Source organism: Gopherus flavomarginatus, unplaced genomic scaffold (assembly GCF_025201925.1).
Source record: "Gopherus flavomarginatus isolate rGopFla2 unplaced genomic scaffold, rGopFla2.mat.asm mat_scaffold_1493_arrow_ctg1, whole genome shotgun sequence".
NCBI lineage: Eukaryota > Metazoa > Chordata > Testudines > Testudinidae > Gopherus > Gopherus flavomarginatus.
The window spans coordinates 1-9,735 of record NW_026114708.1 but is presented as its reverse complement, the minus strand read 5'-3'; the positions used below and the strand labels follow the sequence as shown (position 1 = coordinate 9,735).

Sequence of the window (9,735 nt, the reverse complement as noted above, 5' to 3'; positions counted from 1 at the left end):
GGAAGTGAGAGCCTCTATAGGCCAACCTCCAAGAGCAGAGGTGGCCAAGCCACAAGCCTCCAAATGGTGACTGGCCTAACTACTCTAGGTTCTCCAGCCTGACACCAAGGTGCTTTCTCCACTGCTGTCAGCATCCTCTGTCATGCAGGGGTTGGAGTTATCCCAGGGACAGGCCAATAGGAGGAGTGTCCTTTCTGAATAACAAGGGGAATCTGGGAAAAGGAAGCCAGCACATTTCTGCCTGGTTTTGAACCAGGGACCTTTTGCGTCTTAGGCAAATGTGATAACCACTACACTACAGAAACTCCACCTACTGGGTTGTTGCTCACTCTGGCACAGACCGATGGACAAATCTAGAGAATGTGGTGGTAGCCCCTCGATAGGTCAGCTGGCAGGGCAGAGGACTGGAGCCAGCACTCAGGAAGTCGTCCTTACCTCGCCCGTGTGACTCCAGCTTGAGGGAGAGCTTCTTTTTCTTCTCCTTGCTGACAAAGAGCAAGAGAAGAATGAAAGGTCAGGTGGGCCAACTCGGTGCAGAAGCCCATGCTGTCTTTTCCTGCTGCATAGCCTGAAATGAGGGACTCGTGGCAGTTAAAGGAACTGCTGCACTCTCAGAAAACATCCCGCCCGTGCATAAAGGAGGATAGAAGAGCCTGTTAGTCTAGCACGCTCCCAGCTGAACTCTTTCAGCAGCTGCTAGGTTTCTTTTTTGGCCTGTTACTTTTCTGTCTGGGATGTTGTTGTCAGCTGTGGCACAGAAAAAGGACGTCATTGCGAGCTGCCCATAAAGATAAGATTAACTTTTGCCTTCCTTGCTCGGCTTTACTTGCTTCTTCACCCTATTCCTGCCTTAGTTCCTGTGTTACCTGAAGGCAACGGGGGCCCAGCAGTACGAAGAGGAAATTAGACAGCTAGACCCTGGTGGCAAAAGTTCTACCACCGCTTGCCACCCCACTCTCTTCTCCCAGCTTCACATATTGACCGCCAGGGACTTGGTGCCCAGCAGCGCAACGGAAGGCAGTGGACAGAGCCACCCTCGCCTTGAAGCTCTGGCTCATTAAACCGTATCTTCAGTCGCTGATGGCCAATGAGAGACCAACAGCGCTTGCTATTTTAGCACTTGAAAATGCCATTGGTCAGTCACTGGATCTCTTTAATGCTGTTACATAACAAATGAAAATAGAATCTCAGTGTGACATTCTGTACCTTTGGGGGAGTGTGCTGTAACCCCCATATTCCTCATTTTCATATAATCGTGATCTTATATACAGAGCATGCCTTGTAAGGTATCAGGGGAAAGGATATGATCTGCTGAAAGTCATTTCTCTACCCATAGATGTTTACCATTCATGCATATGAAGTTATGAGAATTGTGCAGTGTGGTTATCACTATGCTGTAAGGTGGGGGAGTCAGCCAAATATTAGCTCCCCAGTGACAACAGCAAGGAAAGTAACCAACACCCGGACAGGGTGTCAAACAACCCATCAACAGCCATTGTTCAGCAAGGGAGCTACAGTGCAATCACTTACCTGCAAGAGGACACCCCAGGGGAATTGCTCAGACTTGCTTGGAGAGACGCAGTGATGCTCACCTGACTCTGAAGGGGGAGCAAAGCCAAGAGGGAAGAAAGGACATGATAAAAGCAGAGACATTTGCCATGCTTTGTCTCTCTCGTCCACCTACATCTACAGACACCCCCACACCAAGCAACTGAAGCGCTGACGAAAGGGGAGAGCCTGGCTGAAAAGACACCAGCCGGCCTGTGGTGAGAAGCATCTAAGTTTGTAAGGGCATTGAAAGGGTTAAGATCAGCTCAGAGTGCATTTTGCTTTTATTTCACAAAAACAACGAGGAGTCCGGTGACACCTTAAGAACTAACAGATTTATTTGGACACAAGCATTCGTGGGTAAAAAGCCCTCTTCTTCAGATGCATGGAGTGAAAATTGCAGATAGAGGCATAAATATATATTGGAACATGATGTAAAGGGAGTTACCATACAAGGGGAGAACCAGTGTTGAAGGCTAATTCAGTCAGGGTGGATGTGGCTCTCTCCAAGTAATTGACAGGGAGGTGTCAATACCAAGAGAGGGAAAATTGCTTTTGTAGTGAGCCAGTCACCCCCAGTCCCTCTTCAAGCTCAAATTAATGGTGTTAAGTCTGCAGATCAGTTGTAACTCTGCAATTTCTCTTTGAAGTCTGTTTTTGAAGTTTTTTGAACGGCTTCTTTTAAATGGCTACTTTGAATGGCTACGTTTAATTGTGTTATTGAATATGAACATGTAAACGTGTTATGGAAGTCCCATGTGGTCTAGTGGTTAGGATTTTTGGCTTTCACCCAGACAGCCTGGGTTCAGTTCCCCACACAGGAACAATGCAGAGCTTTTCCTTGGAGGGGAGACAGGAAACAAAAAGAATGGGAAGGGATCCTGCCAGCAGCAGAGCTGGATAGAGTTGGGAGCAGTACTGGATTTGACATGGTGCCATAGTGCTAGGCCCAAGCTCTGAAGGGACCTGTAACAGTAACTTCCTCCCCTCTGCAGAAAGGGAGCCTCAGAGCAGCCTGGATTCAGTAGGGGAGCTGAGACCCCATAGGGCCCTGGGAGCTGTAGTTCCTTGACCAGCTCCCTGCCTTGGAGCAGAGAAGGAACATTTCCCAGCATTCCCTTGGCTGCTATCAACAGGAAAGGGAGGGGGGAAGCTGTGAGACTCCATGCGCTGCAGCTTGCTGTGGCTGGGGGGCTGGCTGTCTGCTAGAAGGGGGTGCCACCTGTGAATAGGGAAGAGGTGTGACCAAGGAGTAGAAGGCTTTGGCCCAGGTAGCACCCTCAGAAGACTTCCCCAGACAGGTTTAGGGATGCTGGTGTGACCTCGCCTGGCAGCCCCCAAAGATGGAACTGGGTGGACTAACTGGACAGGGCCCCTCTCTATCTGAAGCTGGGCAAGGGAGGTATGTGGATCCCACCAGAAGGTAAAATGGTAAGTAAGGAAGGGGAGGCTCTACTGGACCTGGACAGCTTCAGATACAGGACAGGAGGATTTCCACTTCTGAGCCATGAAAATAGAAATTGACTTTTCCTTTCCAGATGTATCTAATATTCATAAAGGGAATCTAGCCCCTGCCTTCCAGATCTGAACACCTCAAAATCAGGAGTGCTCAAGCTCAATTTGGGCAGCTGTTACTTCATTTCTCCCAAATCAATATGCTGATCCACTGTCATTTACTGTAGAAAAAGTAGGAGAAAATTGAGCAACAAACGTTGGGGTCTTCACAGTGCTAACGAGGGCTGGAATTGCTATTTTCAACAGCCATTACACTTTTTTTTTTAGTTTTGTTTGTTTAAAAGGAAGACAGTGATATTGCACTGGCAAATTCCCCATAGAAACAAAGAATGGAACAAAAGAATAATAAAGGCACCTCAACTTTCCTCATTTATGTAGGACGGTCTTATTAGATGGATCCAGACATCTTCCAATCACAGAAGCTGATAATTGTTCCACTTTACTGCAGTTCTGTAACCATGCAGGAACCTAGAGGAGGAAAGTGCCTAACTGCAGAGTCTGCAGCTGCCTAGGGCCAGTGCTGAGGATTTAGAGTCCCTAGTGCTGCCCTTGCAAGGTTCAAGCATGCTCAGCCTTGGCATTGCCTCCGCTCCTGCGGCTAGTAGCTGCAGCTGTCTAAGGCTGGCCTCTGGCAGTTGCCCCATGCTGTAGCTAGAGAAACTACAAGTGGCTCTATGACTCCTGGGGCCATTAAGCTAGAGCACCTAAAGACACTGGAGTTAACCTCAAGGAACAGAGGTCACCAGTAGGAAAGGAATGTCGGGGGAGCAGGGAAGGCGGGAGCAGGTCAGGCTTGCAGAGGGAGCTTCCAGCTGGTTGGGAGCATGTCCAAAGTAGAAAGGAAACAAGTATGGGGAGAGGTGGTGGTGACCAGGTAGCAGACTAGCACGTAGATGGGAGCAGAGGGAGAGACGCTGGTGTCTTCAGATTCCCAAGGGCTAAGTCCTCACTTTGGGGAAATGGTGTTTGCAGGTGGCTTGCTCACATGGCAGGATGGGGGCTGAGGGAGGGATCTGTCAGAACTAATCAGGTGTCTGCTGGCTTTAGGACTTTGAGCTGAGACTAGGACCACATGCAGTGACTGGTGACATGGGGGGGTACTGGAGACATGGCTAGAGAAGGTCTGAATGAGGAAAGAGATAAATCTGTGGGGAGTTTCCTTGGTCACTATGAAAGTTCTGCTCACTGTGGACACTAGTAAACCCACATGGGTGTACAGCTCAATAAGAAAACCCGCGGGCTGAGGGAGCTGTGTATGGCAATGCATATAGTCATGGAGAGGTGTGTGATCAAAATGAAAAATATCTCTGAGGTTCAGTACCGGGTATACGAAGGCACCAATGGCACTGCCCCACCAGGCCCACACTCGGAGCCCACAGTGACTATACCGGGGCCCACAAATATGTTTGGTGCCAGGGCCAACAAAAGGTTAATCCAGCCCTGACTGCCTGAGCACTATTTCAGCCTCACATTTTTGGGTGGAACTCCCACAGTGAGAGCTGCAGAGCACTCCCCCGCAACACACACGCACACACTCGTCCTGGTGTTGGGAGGGGAACAGGAGAAAGGACAAAAGAAGAGATGAAGAGAAAGGAGGGAGGGACAGGTGGATGGAGGAAAAGGTGAAACACAAAGGACAAACCCTAATGTCCCCATGATTCTAAGGGACAAAATCCCAGGTGTGGAATAAAATTCTGCCTCCTTAAGCTCATGTTTTCCATGCCTAGAATTCAACTCTCACCAGATGGATCAGACTGAACAGGTTTCACACCTCCAGGAGGCTCTTACCTTCTAAAGAGGGACGGCTGTTTTCTAGTAAAATCACTACAAGGGAAGGAGAAAACTGGAAAGAGGTTTCTCCTGGCGCTCACGTCCATGAACCCGAATACTCTCTCAGTCCTCAGACAGAGACCTGGAGAAGGAGACTTGCTGAAGCAAAGCCACAGGGGTCTCTGAGGTTTCCCTAGCCCCTGGCCCCTGACTGATGTCAGGATCTCTCTGTGAGGTCACCACCTGCTCACCAATAGTCTTTGACCAATAGTGTGAGGTCCTGCAAAAGGCCTTTGTGATGTCACTGCCACACCCCGCCCTTGCTGTGCCAATGTCCTGCCCCTGGCCAGGCACTTTGGAGCTTGAGCTACTCCCTGTGGATCACCTCACTCAAGGAGCTTTTCTATAGAGCATCCTCAGATGTCTAAGCACACGAGTGCCATGGCAATGAACTGACACACATGGTACCAAGATGAGATCATTAGTAGACTAACCTATAGGAGAAGGACACCCCAGCATTAGTAGGGGAGAAATCCCTACTGAACATGCATTACACCTAGCAGCCCCTGCGTGGGGTCGGGCAGGGGCTGCGGAGGGGGGAGACCTGGGAAAGGGATGGATGGAAAATGTCTGTGCAGCCGGGACATGGCCGGGGGGCGAGGGGAGAAGAGCAGGTGACCCCTGAGGAGCGGGGAGAAAAAGGGAGGGCTGAGACCCCCTCGGAATTACCACTGCCCCCTCCGTGGAGACCCCCCCTCCTCTCCTGTCCTGCCCCCTTTCTCCCTAGAGAGCAACAAGCAACATCCAGGCTGACACCCCCTTCCCTCAAACCCCTGAGAAGTCCCCTGTTCCCCTCCCCCCATTGTGCCCCATTTTCTCTCCCCTTTGCCAATGGCCAGTTCAGATCTCAGGTTTGGGGTGTTTCCCCCCATTTTCACCTGCAGTGATTTGTCCTTGTGTAGGTGGGAAATGGTTCCCCCGAGTGATTTCTGAACTGGGCAGAGGCTGGGGGGGGCCTGAGACAGGGACACCCCTGGGCTGGGCTGGGGGGGCACTCTCTGCTGGCAACAGGGCGTGGGAAGGGCCAGGAAGGGGAGGGGGGAGCAAGTGTCCCCCATAGAGAGGGTCCAGCCCCAGGCTGCTACCAGTAGCACATTCCTATCCTGGCCGGGGGGGGGGCTTTCTCCAGCTGGGACCTGCCCCCCTAGGCAGCCCCAGGCTCTGACCGCACCAGCCCCGCCTGGAGCCCCCAGTGAGTGAGAGACCCCGGAGGGGGAGGGGGAGGGAGCACTGGGCCCTGACAGGAAAGTGACTCTCTCCCCTCAGATCTTGGTGTTTTCCTGTCATGTTATCAAATATGCAGTTTGTGACACAATTTCTTTGCAAATCTCAAAGATTCAAATAAAATAACCTAAACATTTGCCCCACTTCTCTCTAGTTGTCTATTTCTAATTGAATATGCCCTGAGATTTTCCTGTCTCTAATTATAAAATAATAAGAAAATCTCAGATTTACACCTTTTCTCAGATTATTGAACACAAAATGTTTGCAAATGTTGCCCATTTCCTCTTTATTCATTTATCAAGTATTCATGTGAAACACTCAGATTTTACCTCCTATCAACAACTGATATAATATCCCTCTGATTTTCCACTTTCCTCTCTATAATTTGCAAAATGGATCCAAAATCTCTGATTTCCACCCTTTGTCTTTCATTTCTGAACACTGATCTGAAAGCTCAGGTTTTCCCTCTGTGTCATTATCAAATGTCAATTAACAATCCTCTCAAGTTTTGTGCTGTTCCTTATGTTTCTAAATCCCAAAAACTTCTTCCTTCGGGGGATCCTGTTGCCCTGAGTCGCTCTCCATTCTGGATGTTGCAGGAGATTAAATTTCCCAGTGATTGTCTTTCCCCTCTCCTTTGAGGATCATTTGTTCCCTCTTTTAGCTCTGTTAGATATTTGCCAAAGAAAGAGACCAGCCTGATATTTAATACACATCAAAGCCAGAGGCCTCCCTCTGTTTGGGGATCAGTGGTTCGCAGCTGGTAGTGGGAGAGTTGGCTGGCCCCTTTTCTTTTCTCCAGCTGGCACAGGATGAGGGGGTCACTCTGAGTGCAGCATGTCTTGAGAAGTATCCCAAACCACAAGACAAATGGTCTCTGTGAAGGGTTGCTTCCCACAGTGCTAAGATGTAGCCACCTCTGGCAGGATCCATGGTGGCTACTATTTGCTAGTGACAGGCCACGGAAATTTCTTACCTATTTTGCGCCTCCATGCCAGGCCTGCACAACATACGGCCCACGGGCAACGTGCGGCCCGTGAAGTCTCACTGTGCGTCCCACAGCCGGGAATCAAAGGGCTCTGGGCTGCCTGTAGCCGCAGGGAATCCAAACCCCTTTAAAGTTGAGCCGCGGCCGGGATTCAAAAGGTTCTGAGCTGCCCGCAGCCGCAGGGAGCCCAGAGCTCTTTAAATCTCAGCCGTGGCCAGGATTTATAGGGCTCTGGGCAGGCGGGCGGGGAGCTCAGAGCTCTTTAAATCCCAGCCACCAGGGCCAGCTTTAGGCCAATTTAACCAATTCCCTTGAATCGGCCTCGCTCCTAAGAGGACCCCGCACCCAAGCCCCGGTACCAGCAAAAGCCAGTGCGCTGTACCAGGGTGGCCCAGTTTCCCCAGGGGGCAATTTAAAAGGCCTGGGGCTCCCAGCAGGGGCTGGAAGCCCAGGCCCTTTACATTGCCACTAGAGCCCTGCTGCTGGAGCCCTGGGGTATGGCTGCGGGGCTCTGGGGGCTATTTAAAAAGTCTAGGACTCCATTGCTTCTACCTCCCCGGCCCTTTAAATAGCCACTGGAGCCCCGCCGCTTCCCCAGGGTTCCTCGCGGGTATTTACAGAGCTGGGGCAGTGGAAGCAGGGCGCCCCGGGCCCTTGAAGTAGCCCCCAAGCCCCAGGCTGCTGCTGCTACCTAGTGGGAGAGGGGGAGGAGGAGGAGGAGAAGGAAGCACTCACCATAGAGGATGGGCTGTACCCCTGTACCTGCACCCCCTGCCCTGCCTGCAGCCAGCCTGTCCCCAGCCAGCCCCTGCTGCACCCCCTGCCCGCACCAGCCCCGCACCCCCCTGCCCTGCTTGCACCAGTTCCTGCCTGCAGCCTGCCCATCTCCAGCCAGCCCCACACCACCTGCCTTGCCTTCAGCCCTGCACCAACCCCTGTCTCCAGCCAGCCCTGCACCCCTTCCCTGTCTCCAGCCAGCCCCTGCCACACTGCCTGCCCTGCCCGCGCACCAGCCCTGCACCCCCCTGCCCTGTCCTCCAGCCAACCCCTGCCATACTGCCTGCCCTGCCCGCACCAGCCCTGCACCCCCTGCCCTGTCTCCAGCCAACCCCGTACCCCCTGCCTTGCCTTCAGCCCTGCACCAACCCGTCTCCAGCCAACCTCCTGCCGCACCCCGCTGCCTGAAGCCAGCCAGTCCCGCACTCCTTTGTCTCCACGCCCTGCCAACCCATGCCACACCCTCCCTGTGGCCCTGCCTGAAGCCAGCCAGCCCACCCCACACCTCTTGTCTCAGCCTGCCCCACACCCTTGCCAGCTGCAGCCAAGACCCTACCTCTCGCATCCTCCCCTCCCCCACCTCCAGCCAGCCCCATGTTCACTGGTGCCCTGCAGTTCCGAGGGAAAGTAACCGCTGCACACCTGCTTCAATGAGATGGGCAGGGATGCAGCTGGGACCCACACATGTGCAGCCTAGCACACCCTAAGGGAGTGGCAGAGCTCATTTTTAGTTCAGACCCATCTTTTAAAAAAGAACTTTTAGGTAGGGTTAACATACATCTGTACTTTCCCGGACATGTCAGGCTTTTGGTTCTTAAATCGCCATCTGGGAGGAAAATACGGACGTATGGTAACCCTACTGGTACAAAAAATACATACTGTGGCAGAACTTTTATAGGGAACCGGTTGTTAAGAACTGAAAGGCTTTTTTTTCCCCAGTCATCCCTGCGGGGCCCGCACTTCCTAAAGCCGGCCTGCCAGCCACGGCCGGGATTCAAAGGGCTCTGGGCTGCTCGCAGAGATTCCCGGCCGCAGCTGAGGTTTAAAGGTCTCAGGGCTCCCCACCGCCACGGGCAGCCCAGAGCCCTTTGAATCCCGGCAGCAGCTGAGATTTAAAAGGGCTCAGGGATCCCTGTGGCTGCAGGCAGCACAGAGCCCTTTGAATCCTGGCGGCAGCTCCAGGGGATGGAGTGAGGCTGGGATTTCAAGGGCTGAGGCTCCCCTCAGCAGCAGGAGCTCTGGGACCTTTAAATCCCTGCCCCAGCCCTGAAAAGCTCCGGGTTCCCCCAGTCATCAGAGCCCCAGGCCCTTTAATTTGACCCTGAGGGCTCCCAGCCACCTCTTTGGCTGGGAGTCCCTGGTTGATTTAACATCAAGTAACACCTCCCCACCACCAACCTTCCTTTTTGACCCACAGCTGTTTTGGTGGGGCGGGCGCTGGGGAAGGAGGGTTTGTTTCTGCAGGGCTGGGCGGGGTGTTTCCGCCAGGCTGGGAGGGTCCTGAGTGGGGGGTGTTTCCGCAGGGCCGGGGGGTTTCGGTCCTCAGCTGTTTTCTTTGGAGTATTGTGGCCCTCGCTGTTTTTACTCAAAGTACTGTACAGGAACTTTTCAGGGGGATTAAGGCAAAATGCCACATTTATTAGTAATACAGGTATCAATACTCTATGATATGCACATGAGATATATATCACAGTCATGCATTCACGCACACACACAGACATAAACACACTCCGTCTTGCTGTTGTTACCAACTAGTTGCTCCCCTTAACTGCACTGGCCAGGTGAGTTAGATGGGGGAGGGGTGGAGCCGGGCTTCTACCGATCCAAATCGATGGTCAAGATGGTGACAAGAG

At 52.4% G+C, this 9,735-nt stretch overlaps 1 non-coding gene across 1 annotated transcript; it reads right to left on the bottom strand.

Annotated features, from left to right (window-relative positions):
• Positions 1-232: 232 nt before the first annotated feature.
• On the bottom strand, positions 233-305 carry TRNAL-AAG (transfer RNA leucine (anticodon AAG)). The gene has a single exon. It is a non-coding gene; the product is annotated as a tRNA-Leu (tRNA).
• Positions 306-9,735: the final 9,430 nt, after the last annotated feature.